This window comes from Canis lupus, chromosome 25 (assembly GCF_003254725.2).
Source record: "Canis lupus dingo isolate Sandy chromosome 25, ASM325472v2, whole genome shotgun sequence".
NCBI lineage: Eukaryota > Metazoa > Chordata > Mammalia > Carnivora > Canidae > Canis > Canis lupus.
Window position 1 is genome coordinate 36751973 of NC_064267.1, and position 15716 is coordinate 36767688.

Genomic DNA, 15716 nt, shown 5'->3' on the forward strand with positions numbered 1-15716 from the left:
GATGAGAAATGGTCAAGGCTTTCGACCCTCGGGTCCACCAGAATGCCAATGCTTCTGTATTTTTCCACCCTGAGACTGTAGGCAAATTGGATGCCTGAGCACCCTGAGGAGTAACTGGCCCCTCTGTTTGGGGGGCCCACACTCGGGCTGCATCTATATTTCCAGAAGACCAAAGAACCCAGCCACAGAGGCAAGAATGGAACACTAAAACCCATTGTAGGCAAATATTAACAGGCAAATCATGACTAAGCACCGAATCCCAAAGTCTAAAAACATCTAAGCTGGAAGGATCTTTCTACAGAGGAGAAACCTGACACCCAAAGGAGAAAAACCGAAGACCATACTAAAGATCTCAGATCCAAAATTTCTGACTCTGAGTCTGGGAAAATTTACATCATGCAATGTTCCCTTTCCAAAATGGGAAGGACATGCCCCTTCCCCACTTCTGAGCCCTCCACATGGAAACAGGAGAATGTTCCTTGCTTGAAGGCTTTAAAATGGACCAAAACAGGGGGAAAAACTGGTCAAAGCTAGACACAGTGAATTGAAGAAAAAAAATCCAATCAGAAAAGGCAGAACCAAAAATGCAGAGAAGGCAGATTTGTTGAGCTAATTTAGGTAATCCTCAAGTTGATGAAAATCTGGAGAAGGCACCAAAGTAAAGAAATAGAGTGCTCATTTCAACAGCACATAAACTAAAATTGGAATGATACAGAGATTAGCATGACCCCTGTGTACAGATTACATGAAAATTTGTGAAGCAGTCCACATTTTTTTAAAAAGAAAAGAAACAGAAACAGACCCAAATCAAAAGATCAAGACAAATTGGTGCTGATGAAGGAAACTGGTAAGAACAAATTCACCAGTTGCTTTTGGCATCAATTCTACATATCTGAGAGGAATTAGCTTCTCAACTAGTTATACATGTTGTAAACTTAGTGGCAACAGTGAAACACAGTGATAGCATAGGTGGAGAATGAGCTTTTCTGTCTAATGAATTATCCTCAGGATGGAAAGTCTTTTTTCCAATGCTAGAACTTCTGTATATTTTTACAATGTTTATGGGGGGAAAAAAAGGAAAAAAAGAAAAAAAAGTTTATGGAAATGTTTATAAAAAGGACTATATGTTTCCCAGACTTTTTAAGCAGAATCTACTGCACACCTTTTAGACTTTTCCATAAGTTTTTGTTTATTTGTCTGCTTTTACATTTGAAAAAGAAATCCTTTTTCTGAGTTTTTGTACAGGGAGGCCCTTCAACCATTTGAGGTATAATGGTTCTGCCCTTTGTTTTTTGCTCCGTACTATGAATTCTCTTAGGTTTTACAAAGCACTCGTAGATCTGAAGGGATATATTCCACTCTAGTACCAGTGAGGAATAAGATGGGAGCGGCCCAAAGACAAGGGATATATGAGGAAGTAGAGTAGTTTCTCTTTTGACTTTGCGTACTTCTGAATCATCCCATTTTTTTCTCTTTACAAGAAGAAAGTTGTTTTCATAATAAACAAGTTTATTATTTTTGTATCAAGCAAGCAAATAATAGGCCAAGTAAGTAAAAATGAGAAAATAACACCTTGACCCCCTATTCCCTCATTTGATAGGAGTCCAGGGATATTTGAGGTCATTATTATTGCTATTTTACAGGTGAGAAAACTGAGGTCCCCAAGAGGTTTCACAGACTTGTCCAAGGCTGCCCAAGTTGAGTTATTGGTAGAACTCAACTGTGAATCTTGGTGTTTGGGTTCCTAGGCCCTCATACTACCCTTCATTTGGCAATGTAAGCCCCTGGCAAAATGCAGCCTACCCTAAATGCCAACCTCAGTGTGTCCTTCACTAAGAGTCAAGTCAATCCATCCGTCTGTCTATCTTTTTCCTTCCACTATCATTAAACCTGGTCCTAGAAACCTCTGCTCCCTTCCAACTGACTGTTTTTACTGTATAATGGGCTGGAAAGGCATAAGGAAATAAGTATCCCTCTGTGTGTAGGATTGATAAAGACATAGGCTTAGTCCATGGTCACTGGGGTGATACTGCCTATTCTGAAAACCTTCCCTTCCTTCCTCATTCCTGCCCATGTTCCAGGTAGTTGATACAAATTTTATGATACACAGAGAGTCTGCCTCTCTGTAGCCAGAGTACTCAAAAGCAAACCTAGATGAAAATACATTGTTTTTGTGTTGATCTTAGCCAGTATAAGAGAGAGTAAAGAAAAGGTGAAAGGAAGAAAGGAGGTAAAAAGATGAAATTTGGAGAAACTTGGTTTATAAGATTAAGCCATAAGAGCAGAGGTGACATTAGCGAGAGATCTAGGCAGGTGGCATGGGCAGATGGCACGGAGTGGTAGGTGAAACTCTGGTGTTTGCTCCCTATAATTTTTATCAGACCTCTAGGCTACCCCTAACCAGCATACAAGCCAAGTACAAATAATGTGCTGCTATAAAACATGGTTTCTAGGGAAGGACTCTAGCACTCTCTTCAAAATATTGTCACCTCTAAGCCCCTCTTCCATAAAAATTCTGGAACCTCCAGCATTCAGGAAATCTGCTGGTCTGTCCTAACTTCCCAGCCATTCTCAGATAGGATCTTTCCCAAGGACAAGTCAAGTGATCATGATGGGTGAAGGCTGCCCAAGGGCTTCCCAGTGCTGGAGGGAGCTCACTTCTTACCTTGCCTGATAAACCTGGACCCCCAGCAAATAAACACCAGAACCTATGGAAGTCAATCAATCCTCCTTTGTAGTCTGAGTCACAGATATGTGCACAGACACATGCACAGACACACACACACACACACAAACTCCCACATGTCCTTTAACCCAAGGCCCAAGGGAAAGAAAGGCATCTGTGCAGCCCAGGGAGCCAACTTCTCCAGGCTGTAGTAATATTCACAAGGGGTGGGACTAATAGGAGATGCCTGTGTGCTATGCAGTTAAAAAGATAAAATGACTTGTAAGGCTGGTAAAACCATCCCTGTGAAGATAGACAAGCAATACTGAAGCCATCGTGCTAGGAAAAAGGAACGATTGCTCCTACCATCTTATATTCAAGTGTCCCCCCTGGTCACAGGAATCAGGCATGTTTGGTAATCTACTTGGGCTAGCTGGGGCTGGTCAGAAAAAGAATGGGGCCAGGCAGAGATGGGGTTATTTCCGCTCAGGCAGGCATCCAGTTGGTGTTAGGCAGTGTGGCATGGTGGTTCCCAAGGTAGTGTGCTTCAGAACTACCCAGAGGACTTTCATTCAAAGATACAGCCTAGGGCTCTAGTGATACTTGCAGAATCAGAATCAGATGTCTGTGATGGTTTTTAAGCTCCCCAGGTAATTCTGTTACAGTTTGTCCAGGGACTGGCATTTAGAAACCACTGCAGTGGGGGATATAATAGAAGTATAAGATGCAGTTTGTCCTTGTGGAATTTATCATACAAGCAAAGATGTAGGACTTATTCATAGGAAAGGGATTTAATTATTCCCTCAACAATGTTCAAATAGTACTTTTATATATCTCTCTATATAGTGCTTTTGTTTCCTTAGATTGGAAACGTTCATTAATTCTCTCATTTACAAGCATTCTGTAACTATTTGAAGGCAGGGTTGTGTTTATTCACTGTGGATACATTTATTCACACAATCATCTAACTAACCACTTGTTCATCCCGTTACTTCAACAAATATTGAGTCTCCAGGGTGCCAGGCACTGTCCTAGGTGCTGGCAATGCAGCAGACTGACAAATCACTAACTTCCTGGAACTTATATTCTAGAGGGGGTGAGAGTGGGTGAGAGTAGAGAGCCATAAAATAAGCCAATGAATGAAATGAGTGCGACAAAGAAGATAAAACAAAGCCATGGGAAAGAGATGAATCAGGAGGCAACATTTAATAATACAGTCATGGGAGGCTTCTCGAGCTAATCCCCAAATGACGATGACACAGAATTAGCAGAATGAACATCTGGAAAGAACAAGGCAGAAACAGAAAGTGCAAAGTCTCAGCAGCTGGAACGAACTGGGGTTTTGCAGAAATGGAAAGCAGGCAGGGGATGCTGATCCCAGTGGCTGGCAGGAGAGAAGCAGGATGTGGCCAGAGAAGTGGGCAGAGGATGAACAGCAAGAAGGCTTATACGCTGTGGGGGGAGGAGGTTCTATTTTATTTCCTATTTCCCTGTGATCCTAAGTGCAATAGAACATTACTGCATGGTTTTATTTTTTATTTTTTATTTTTTTATAAATGTATTTTTTATTGGTGTTCAATTTGCCAACATATAAAATAACACCCGTTGCTCATCCCATCAAGTGCCCACCTCAGTGCCTGTCACCCAGTCACCCCCACCCCCCCACCCACCTCCCCTTCCCTCACCCCTAGTTCGTTTCCCAGAATTAGGAGTCTCTCATGTTCTGTCTCCCTTTCTGATATTTCCCACTCATTTTTTCTGCCTTCCCCTTTATTCCCTTTCACTATTTTTTATATTCCCCAAATGAATGAGATACTGGATAGTTTTAACCAAGGTGATTAAACAATATGATTTGATTTCCTCTAAAATTCACTCCGTTTTGTGGAAAATGGATTGCATAGGATCAGGAATGAAGTGGGAAACCAGTTTCAGAAGAATGAACAGGAGACAGTGGAGAGGGCAGAAGGAACACGGGTGCAAAGAAGTAGCTGGCACAGTACACATTTTGGGGTGAAGCGAAAGGAATCAGGGATGACTCCTAGATTAATGAATAAGCCCGATATCTGGAACATAATAAGCATTCAATGAGTAATTACTGAACAGCTGGATAAATGAATATAAAACAACTCGACATCAGCATCTCAAACATAATTGCATGCCAGTATATCTGGTGCAGGCAAAGCACTCTCGGCCATCAAGAAAGATGTCACTGCAGGCGCACGGAATTCCACAATGATTGCAAGGATGCCTGGCACCTTTTCTCTGGGCACCCCCCTTCATTGGCCTGAACTGGCTCACGCCAACCCTGTGGTCTTCTAGTACCATACTCACTGATGGTCTCCCAACAGCACTGTGAGCTTCAAGATGGGAAAGACTTAGCCTTGTTCAACCTTACATCCTCTGCTTAGACTGAGCTAGTACAAAATAAATATATGAGGAAGGAGAATCAATCTGTAAATCTCAATGTTTGTACCTCATTCTTAAATTCTAAATATTTTGAGATTTTACATATTGTAATTTTAAGACATTTTTCCAAAAATTATTTTAATATCCTACTTTAATCTTACTATTGAATGCTTATCAATAAACTGCTTCTGAAACTTAAAAAAAAAAAAAAAAGAAAGATGTCACTGTGGATTCAGATTTTCCAGGAAGTGGGATTTGAAATTTGACTCAAAGATGAGTAGCATTGGGATAGAGAAGCAATCTCTGAAGGAGATTCTAGACCAGAACATAACAATAAGCCTGATATGTTTGTTTTTTATGGGGTAGGAGGGGGTTGTTTTTTTTTTTTTTTTTTGGATCTATAATTTCTTAAGGGGTAAGAGGTTCAGGGGAAGTATAAAGACAACTGCATTGGCAAAACAGAGGATAGAGATACAGTTGGATATGAAAACAGGAAAAGAATATGAAGCCTCTTAAAAACTAGACTGTAGTTTGGATTCAAAAAGCAATAGAGATCCATCTTGGGTTCTTGTGTAGGGAAGCAGCATGCTGGCAGCAGGTGATTTATGTCTTGAATTTAGATGGTCTGGGACTGGAAGTCAGTGACACAATACTATGAGACAGCAGGTCAGATAGAATTATAGTAATCTAAGCACTGGGTCCACCGAACTATCCTTTCTGGAAAACAAAACAAAAACAAAAACAAACAAAAAAGCATAATGTTCCAAGCCTGGGCATATAGACCATATAGACATATAGAACCAGAGGTCCTTGGAGCTTGCCAGGGGGGTCAGGGCAGGAGAAGAGGTGGGAGGTGGTCAGTGGGAGAAAATAAGTCAGCCCTGAGCCAATAAAGAAGCCCTCACTACAGCTTAAAGAGAACACAGGAGTTTTTTAGTTAGCTGCAGGTGGTTACATACCCTGAGCCAATTTGTGTATTTTCCTTCTTCAGATTCCAAATCTAAGTAAAATTCTTGGACCTCCCCAGGGCATTTGCAGCTGCCATGAGTGGGCCATGTCGATGAAGAACATCCTCCTTGGTGATCAGAGATTCAAAGCTCAACCCCAGCCTCCTGGCCCTTGCAAACTGTGTAGAGATAGAGAGTGGAAGAGGGAGAAATGAGACCTTTTATTTTTGCATTCAAGAGCTGCTGGAACATGGCGCTCGCTCTCTCTCTCTCTCTCTCTCTCTCTCTCTCTCCATTTGTGATATATATATATATATATAACAAATCTAAGAATTTGAGGACCTTGCCTCATGCCCCAGCAGGTCAGTGAATTATGCCTGGTCACTTGGAAGTGGAGGCCACAGAAAAGGATGGTGGACTATGGAGTCAGGTCTCCCAAATGGAAAGGAAATGACAAAATGAAAGAGAATAGCAGCAGCAGCCCATGGTGGAAACTTGTCATCTTACAGCCTGGAAGCTGTCTGGCTTCCCCAACACAGGAACGTGGGGGAAGCAGGCTCAACATCCAGTTAGGCAAGAATACAAAGCCAGATTCTGCTAAAGAGGCTGGAATGGTTCCAAATGATAACCATCTGCTCAGGGGTCCAGTGGAGCCTGGTTGGTTGGAAATTATTCATGGTCAGGCCACACTGGGCCACTTGGACAATCATGCACCAGTCTTCCCCGTGGTTCAGCACAGATGGCAGCTTCTACTCCCCTATTTGTTTTTGAAACACAGCAACTAGTATCCAGGATGCAGTCGACTGACACAGAGCCAGGAACCCAGCATGTTCTTTCCCACCTCAGTCTCCTGGCCTGTACTGCCTGTACTGTAAGAGCGCCACGTGTGTGTACATGCACTCATCAATCATGCAACAGATATTTCTATTTTTTTAAGATTTTATTTATTTATGTGAGAGAGAGACAAAGAGAGAGAGAGAATAGTAGGGGAGAGGCAGAGAGAGTAGCAGGTTCCCCCTCTGAGCAGGGAGCCCAACTTGGGGCTCCATCCCAGGACCCTGGGATCATGACCTGAGCCGAAGGCAAAAGCTTAACTGACTGAGCCACCCAGGCGCCCCTCAACAGATATTTCTTGAGCATCGAATACATGTCACATGCGATGCTAGGACTTGATACAGTAGATAAATATGACAGGGTCCCTTACCTCCAGGGGATGACAGCGAGGGACACAGATCACACTCTGTAGAATACCGCCAACATTGTTACAAAGAGTGCAGTCCAGGTCAGGTGGCCGTAGTTAGAGAAATTTGATCCGAGACACTATCTTTGTTCTGTCTGTTGTAGGAAAGGATTTTTCCCTACCAAAAAATAGTGAAAAAGAAACTCCCAGAAGAAGAAGCATGTAAAATGTACAATATCTTGAAGGAGTCCAGGGGAAGGACCAGGGATAACAAGAGGTTTCCTGTGACTAGCAGCAAAGCCAGAGAAAATGTAAGTGCCTCAATCAGCTGGGGACAGATTATGAAAGGCCTTTGCTAAGGGGTCTGGATTCCTGAGCAAGATAGAGACCTAATCAACAGTGCATTAGAAACGAACAGATGCTGACATCTGGTGCCCAAGGACTTAGGAATGCCTAATTGTCTCCAGCAGATCACATGTCCTCCCCATGACATTTTCAAAGGCACTTGCATACACGTAGCATGATTATTGGTTGGGCAAGCCCTACGCTATCCTGATATCAGAAGTTTCAAGGCAACATGAGGCTTAGGCTCAAAGACCTATGTAGGATCTTCTGTCCTCTCTGGACCAAACACATGGGTATGTCTGTGGGCACAGAGTAAGAGAGAAAGAAGGGAATTATGTGAGCAGGCTCTGTCTTAATCCTCAATCCCCAAGCTTGTGCCCAAAATGCTGTGGCTAGATCGCCCTCTGGAGGCAGGAGGCAGAAGAGCAGCAAATCTGGGTGCAGAGTACCTCCGTGTGGTGACTGAGATTAAACATTATCCCGAGTACCACATTCGGGTGACATTCTGCCCCTAGTTTTCCCCTGTGATCTGTCACTGGGATCTTTGAAGGAATCCTACATATAAACGAGGCTGTTTCTTCAGCACAGGAGCCTGTTGAGTGTGGATCCTTTTACACTCCAAATGTGAACTACCCCAACCCCATGTCTTTCCGTTGTTCCACTGTTCCAAATTTCCAAGGGATGTATAGACGATGCACACCAATATCACTGCACCCCAGCACCCAACCTAGCTTCAAAATACAGAAGATTTAAACAAAACATTGGCATTTCCCAAGCAAAAACTAATTCCCACTTGGTTGCCAGACTGAAATACAGCTGGGTTGTAAATACCTACAAAGGGAGGGGGAAAAAGGGAATCCTAAACTAATTTGGGAGAAACTTGCCATTGGGCCGACTTGGTCACCATATGCAAATTTTATAGAAACTCAAAGTTTGAATGGGTCAGGTGGCAGTAGAAGTCATTCCAGGATAATGACCTTTAGCTAGTGATGCGACCCACTTGCACACAGGGAGTGAAGATTGGGGTGGGAAGGGACCGGGCAAGTGGACCCTGACTTATGAGATCAGCAATTCTTCACAGCATTTCCAAAGGCCAAATGAGAAGGCTTTCTTCAAACTTTCTAGTCCCAGGACATTGAGCTGCATTTCCCCAGTTGTAGCCCAAATATCTTCTTCTATCACCAGGTTCCCTCTTGCAACAAGGCTTGACTCCCCCAAAAAATAATATGACAAATCAAATATCTCCCCCCCCCCCATGACATCTTCCCTGGTCCTTCCAGCTGTGGATAACCTCTGTTCTCACTTAGAACTCACCTGGCCCTTATCTGTGCCTTTCTTGTAATTGTGTGTGTGTGTGTGTGTGTGTGTGTGTGTGTGTGTATAACTTCTCTATTCTATTAGAAGATTATAAACTCTTTGAGGACGGAACTAGGAACAATAAAAACTGGACTTTTTCCCCTTCTTTATGAGGGAAAGAGAGACTCCACAGAGGTCTCCCTTAGAATCCAGGGTTATTTCGTAGCTCCCACTGCTCTCAGTGTGACCCCAATCAACCTTGGGGGTGAGACACAGCTGGCAGAACTGGTCATACACATGCAGAGCAGGAAGTGTCTTGGATGGTGTGCTTTGGGGAATGCAAGGAATTTCCCAATTTTGTCCCCAAACCTCCCACCTCCAATACCTGAAATTCTACCAATTAGTAATACATTCCTTTCAGTCTTTGAGGTTTTCCTCTTTTGCAGTCTCCTCTTGAGCAAACCCTAAATACCCCATAGAAAAAGAACATTATAACCTCTACGGTGCAATGACTTAGCAAGGGAGTGACTGCCTATTAGAGGTAAGCAAAGTTGACAGGAGTGTGTGACTGTGTGAGTATTTCAAAGGCCAGACATTACAGCAGGGAACAAAGACTATGAAAATACACGAGGGGGAAGTCTTGTTTGTTTTGTTTACTTCTGTATCCCCAGCACTGCTTATGGTGCCAAAATACAGAAGGTGCTCAGTGGATGTTGTTGAAAATGAATGAAAGAGCAAGGATGATGGAAGAGAAGTCCAGAAAACAGATATTCTCCAGGGAGAGGTTATAAGGCCAGAAAACGAATTACCTGGGGAAAGGATTGATTCCTTATTCTTCTCATGTGACCTCATAGTATTTCGGACAACATAAGAAGCTCTGAAGAAACACTGCAACTGATGTATCCTTGCTCTCTAAGTTTGGTGCCACACAGCAATAGCCAGCTTTGCCAGTCAAAAATCAGTCTTGCCACCAGGGGGCAATGCAGACCAAATACCAGGGGGTTTTGGTCTAAACCCCCGGTGGCTAACAGCAGGGGGCCCCCAAATGCCATTTGGGACCACCAAATACAGCATACCCCTCCTTGCACACTCATTAATATCAAAATCCCATCTAAGCAGCTTTGCTTCTCAGACTTGTAACAGAGACAATAGTTCAAAAGTCATACTGAAATCACTCAATCAATAAAAATTGTGGCCTATATTGGGGGACAAGAAGAAGAAAAAGAAAGTTGGTACTAAGCTCATTGTTAAGAACAGTGAACAACAATAAGGTATTATTCCTATGGAACTTGAAGGATCCCACAGATGATTCATATTTTTTTTAAGATTTTATTTATTTACTCATGACAGACACAGAGAGAGAGGCAGAGATGCAAGCAGAGGGAGAAGTAGGCTTCCTGCAAGGAGCTCAATGTGGGACTCGATCCCGGATCCCGGGATCATGCCCTGAGCCGAAGGCAGACACTCAACCACTGAGCCACCCAGGTGTCCCGATGATTCATATTTAATTGATAATTAATATGCAGCGAGTATCACATAATATCTATGAAAGGCATACAGAAACTTTCTCAGGATTGATGCCAAGCACTAGACTATTATTTAGCATTTAGAATCCAACTGGGTCAGGATCTTAGATAGTAGTCTGGCCCTTTCATTGTTAAGCTGTAAAAAGAGGTTGAAAGTAGGTAAAAGACATGCCCAAGTCAAAGAAAGAAGCAAAAAGGAAATATTTATTGACCTCGATATTGTATCCTATTGGGCTTATATACTACAATACTTACGTAACCTCTACCAGGCCAGCACCCATTTTCTCAAATGAGAAAGCAGACATAGAGAAGGATTACAAAACTGTGCTTTATTTTACTCATTCTCTCACTCAACATTTATTGAGCTCTTACTTGGGCTGGGAACTATGTTAAGGGATAAGAATACTGAGACTATAAGACCTAAGATGAGTGGGACAGATAAACACAGCGATTGCTACAATTGAGTGTACGGAGTGTTCAGCCTCAGTTCGTCTTTGAAACCAAGGCTACATTTTGCTGCCTTCTAGTAGAGTCAACATCCCTTCCCCAGGGCACGTTCTATCATGTCCTCTTTGTATCTCCAGTACCTTGTTTTCCCCTATAAATGAATGGGACAAATGAATGGAGATATAGATGGATGGGTTGTTGGGTGGACAGATGAGCAAATAAATCAATTCTAAAGACCATGAGTCAAAAAGGGGAAAGAAATGAAGAAGTATTCAGTGAGATAGTGAGTAGGCCTGTTTATAACTATATTCTTACTATCTGCACAGATACTTGCTCTCTTAGCCTGTAGTAAACTCTTTTAAAGCAAAGAAGTTTCCCTGTATGTTTTCTAACACCCACACAGCCTAACACAATGTTAGGTATCCTCCAGGTACTCAATAAAAGTTTGTGAAGTGAAGCAGTATCTTTCCATGTTTCACTTCATTCTCTCTGGATCTTTTAACTTTGGACAAGAGGGTAGGTAAGTTTCTTCCACCTTCATGTGGAGGGGAAGACAAAGCCACAAAAAAGTGAAGTGTCTAGGGGTCTGAACTCTGGGTCTTAAAGATTCAGCATCAGTTGAGCATCTGCATTCGCCTCAGGTTATGACCCTAGGGTCTTGGGATTGAGTCTGCATTGGGATCCCTGCTCAGCCAGGAGTCTGCTTCTTTCTCTCCCTCTGCCCCTCCCCACTGCTTGCTCTCTTTCTCTCTCTCTCTTTCTTTTAAATAAATTAACTTAATTTTAAAAAGAAAAAAAGAGCTTCTGGAGCACATCAATGAGAGAGCATGTACCCTTTAGAAGAAGCATCCCAGAGGTCTCAGCCCTGAGGACTGATGAGAACCCCCTAGCTGTGTCTGGAGAAAAGCTCCAGACCTGAGTCCCTGTGAGTTAAAGGTGTTCACAGGCATCCCCACATGTGAAAGGCAGGCCACCCACTACCAAAGAGGTAGATGTGGGAGCTGGGGCTGGCAACTCTAAAAGAGAGGGGAGAGGAGGATGCAGGAGTAGGAGCCCAGGGAGTGTCCTTGGTAGAGGAGCAAGTATATCCTCCACCAGCTAGCCAGGAAAGTTCAGAACTTGTCCTCCTTACACCCCTCTAGTCCAGCAAGGCTAAAGGCAGAAGTCACCCTGAAGGGTTGAGTTCCAGTTAAAGAGAGAAAGAAAGAGATAATTACCATAAAAATAACCTCTCTCAGACACACAAATGGCCAACAGACACATGAAAAGATGTTCAACATCACTCAGCATCAGGGAAATACAAATCAAAACCACAATGAGATACCACCTCACACTAGTCAGAATGGCTAAAATTAACAACTCAGGAAACAACAGATGTTGGTGAGGATGCAGAGAAATGAGAACCCTCTTACACTGTTGGTGGGAACAAACTGATGCAACCACTCTGGAAAAAAGTAAGGAGGTTCCTCAGAAAGTTGAAAATAGAGCTACCCTATAACCCAGCAATTACATGCACTACTAGGGATTTATCCAAATGATACAAACATAGTGATTCAAAGGGGTACATGCACTCCAATGTCCACTATATATATATATATATATATATATATATATATATATGATATATAATATCAGCCATCAAAAAGAATGAAATCTCACCATTTGCAATGACATAGATGGAACTAGAGGGTATTATGCTAAGCAAAATAAGTCAGTCAGAGAAAGACAAATACCATATTATCTCACTCATAGTTGTAACTTCAGAAATAAAACAGATGAACATAGGGGAAGGAAAAGAAAAATAAAAGAAGATGAAATCAGAGGGGTACTTGGGTGGTCAGTTAACCATCTGCCTTCAGCTCAAGTCATGATCCCAGGGTCTTGGGATTGAGAACTGGGTTGGGGGACTAGGGGGGTGGACCCTGCTCAGCAGGGAGCCTGCTTCTCCCTCTCTTCCCTCCTAATGTTCTCTCTCACTATCTCTGTCTCTCCCCATCAAATAAATAAATAAACTCTTTAAGACGAAATCAGAGAGGGAGAAAAACCACAAGAAGACTCTTAACTCTAGGAAACAAACTGAGGGCTGCAGGAGGGTGAGGAGGAGGATGGGGTAATTGGGTGATGGACATTAAGGAGGGCACTGTAGTAATAAGCACTGGGTGTTGCATGCAACTGATGAATCACTAAATTCTATCTCTGAAACTAATAACACTATACGTTAATTAACCCATTTAACATTTTTAAAAAGCCTCTCTCATATCTGTATACATGTCCCTTTTGATGATATTTTGCTTTACTTATCAAGAAATAGAGTTTATGTCTCCTTTCCTTAAATCTTGGCTTGTCCTGTGACTTGCTTTTACAACTAGAACATGGTAGACATGATACTATATGGCTCCCCTAATGAGGTCTCAGTAGGACTTGCAGTTTCACTCTAGTTCCCGTAGATTAAATTTCTATCACTATCATGTGACAAGGCTGAGCTAGCCTTCTTGAGAATGAGAGACCATGTGGAGAGAGAGGCCTAGATAACAATAGTCACTGACCACCAGACATGTGAGTGAGGCCATCTCAGACCACCCAGGCCAACCACTTGAGTGCAAATATAATAGTGCCCTCTGCAGAAAGTGTAGAGAGTGCCAAGCCTGGCACCACCTAGTGATTTTCCATTTTCTTTCAGGATCTTCTTCCAGAGTTGAGCCAGCCCAAATTGTTGATCTGCAGACTTGCAAAGAAATAAAATGGTTGTTGCTTTAAGTATCACCAAGTTTTGGTATAAAGCAAAGATTATAATGTGTTTTTGTGTCTATGTGAATAATTGAATGCATATAGATACCAGCATCAGAACTAGTCAGGTGAATAATTGCATGTGTGGAATCAAAGCCTTAATACACTCTACTTTCAGATTTTGCCTCCTGAATCCATTAATATAAAATTTGTTTGGTGGAGCTGACTTTTTCCCTCTCTTTTCTTCCAACAAGAAAATAGAATAACCAGGATTTGGAAGAAATTTACCTAGTTCTCAGGAATGTCAAAAGTGTAAAGGAAGGATCCAACTTATAGGTTTTTCTTCAATGCATTTAAGGCTCTGCAGTGTGATATCAGGGAATTGAACTGGAACCGGGCAATGGCTGCATGAGGCCTGGTTTTACCCCTCATTGGCCGTATTTTTTTTTAATTAATTTATTTATTTTAGAGAGAGAGAGCACTAGCAGGAGGGGCAGAGGGAAAATGAGAAAGAATCTCAAGCAGACTCCACTTTAAGTATGGAGCCAGACACAGGACTCAATCCCATGACCGTGAGATCACCATCCAAGCTGAAATCAAGAATTGGACACTCAACCAACTGCCCTACCCAAGTGCCCCTCGTTGGCTGTATTCTTGAGCATGATCAGTTTCTTCTCTCTATACCTTAGTTTCCCAACTGTAAATAGAAGCTTCATTTGATAGCCTCTAGGCTCTCACCAATAACATTTCTTGAATTGCTGGTAAGGATGTATTAATCCTTTTCACTCACCTCATGGCATATTCCTTTGAGTTTATAAAAATCAGTAGATATCGATGGGGAGTAGATCTGTCCCTATGGGGGTGGGGGCAGAAAATAGGACTAAGAAAAGGTAGTTAAGACTCCTTAGAAGATACTGCAAGGCAGGAGGGGAGTCAGAGATAGAATATACACATAACATCTGCATTTTGGAGATTGGCTCAGACATCCAGGTTATACTGGGTCTCAGATCCGGAGAGTTGCAATCTGTCTAGCAAACTTAGGTTGCAACTCACAGGACATGATGCTTTATAGCGTGATCCTGAGTAAGCCTCAGAAATAGCTGTGGAAAAAGATGACTTTTCATCTAGATATAAGTCTGATTGGAATATACAAGGATAAATCATTTATCATTTATGGTAAATCCAATCATAAATCTGATTGGAATATACAAGGATAAATCATTGGAATATACAAGGATAAAACATTCTCTGCCCTCCATCTATTGCCACCATTTTTCTGAGAATGGTAATGACCATTCTCTATAGAAGGTCCATCTTCCTAACCATGTTACACTGGACAGTATTATTTATTTCATTTTAAATTTTAAGAAATTAAAGTTCAGAATGATGAGGTGAATTGCCTGAGTCACGTAATTAGGAATTTCAAAGCCAGGAAATAAACCCAAATTTGTCTTATTCTAAAACTTACAACCTTTTCTACTACATCATTCGGTCCCTGGCACCATCCAAGAGTCTTCTACTTCCTGCCATAATCTCCCAGAGCTAAGGTCAAGTGGGGGGAGGTACTCTGCCATTTATGAACAGGGCCATAGCACTTCTTGATACAGCTGCTTCATATCTACCTTGGATAGAATCTGGATTGGATCTACTTCACCCTAAATTCTAACCCTGTAGAAAACTGAAATATCACATAATTCCAGTGAATAAAGAAACAGGAATAATTGCAGAAGCTTGGAGCCCCTATCTGAAACTTCATAAAATGTGGCTTCAGTCCCTCCTCCCAAACGAAAAGCAGTCAGAGATCACTGCATATTAGGCAAATCTGCAAAATTGTGGTCTTCAACCCAAGGGAGCTTAACCTCTGGGGACTACATCAAAAGACACAAAACATGTAAATGTTGAGCTTTGTGGAACTAAACTACAGTATAAGAAAATGAGAAAATAAAGATCCTTAAGAACTAGAGGGGAAAGAAAGATTTTGTGGAGCAAGAGAAGTTTATACTGAGCCTTGAAGGAAAAAATGGCCAGAAGAAGGAGACCCCTCAGCACTGGTAACAGCATAAGAAGAAACTTGAGTGAGAGAAGTGAGCAGGCTTGTGTAAAGGACAGTGAGAAAATAAATCTCTATGAGGCCTGGGTCATAGGAAGAGGAGATGGTAAGTGGCCTCAGAGTGGGC

At 42.2% G+C, this 15716-nt stretch overlaps 1 long non-coding RNA gene and 1 other non-coding gene across 4 annotated transcripts in view; both read left to right on the forward strand.

Moving 5' to 3' along the window:
* The window catches only part of LOC112669789 (uncharacterized), a 115461-nt gene that overhangs the window by 48018 nt on the left and 51727 nt on the right, over positions 1 to 15716 (forward strand). For 2 of the 3 annotated variants that reach the window (XR_007405878.1, XR_003142520.3), the window contains exon 4: positions 7363 to 7529. The exons of the other annotated variant lie outside the window; for it this stretch is intronic. This is a non-coding gene — a long non-coding RNA (uncharacterized LOC112669789). Of the gene's footprint in view, positions 1 to 7362; positions 7530 to 15716 lie in introns of those variants that run through there. 3 annotated transcript variants of the gene reach the window in all.
* LOC112670246 (U6 spliceosomal RNA) lies at positions 672 to 775 on the forward strand. Its single transcript, XR_003142828.1, has one exon. It is a non-coding gene; the product is annotated as a U6 spliceosomal RNA (small nuclear RNA).